The 426-nt window shown below is 67.8% G+C and overlaps 1 long non-coding RNA gene across 1 annotated transcript; it reads right to left on the minus strand.

The window, feature by feature from the left end:
- Window positions 1-426, minus strand: LOC113490636. The gene is made up of 3 exons (XR_003400280.1): window positions 368-426; window positions 185-264; window positions 1-14 (listed from the first exon to the last, which is right to left on the minus strand). It is a non-coding gene; the product is annotated as an uncharacterized LOC113490636 (long non-coding RNA).

The following is a 426-nucleotide window of genomic DNA, read 5'->3' on the forward strand; positions in this document are numbered from 1 at the left end:
CCCCCCCATAGTACCTGGGGGAGAAGGGAGGTGGTTATGGGGGGCCTTCCCCCTACCTGTGCACAGCAGACCGGGGTAGAGGGATCGGTCCCTCCCCGAGGCTCCCCTTAACCCTCCCTGCGGCCCAACCCCTGATGCCGTCAGTGCCCTCGCACCCCCTGAGGAGCCTGCCCCCCGCCCCTACCTCTTGCCGGGGTACCCCTCCGAGTACTTGTTGTTGAGGCAGGAGCCCAGGGCCTCCAGTGCTGCCCGGCTGCAGAAATTCTGGGGGGAAAAAGGGGGTCAGAAACAGGGCAGCAGAGCTCCCACCTTAGCAGGGGTCCCCCAGGACCACCACCACCCCCCGCCCCGAGCACCCCGCACCCACCTCAGAGGCGATGAGCTCCAGCCCCCGGCACTGCCGATCCTTCTCCTTCTGGACCAGGG

This window comes from Athene cunicularia, unplaced genomic scaffold, assembly GCF_003259725.1.
Source record: "Athene cunicularia isolate RWA unplaced genomic scaffold, athCun1 SCF_193, whole genome shotgun sequence".
Lineage (NCBI taxonomy): Eukaryota > Metazoa > Chordata > Aves > Strigiformes > Strigidae > Athene > Athene cunicularia.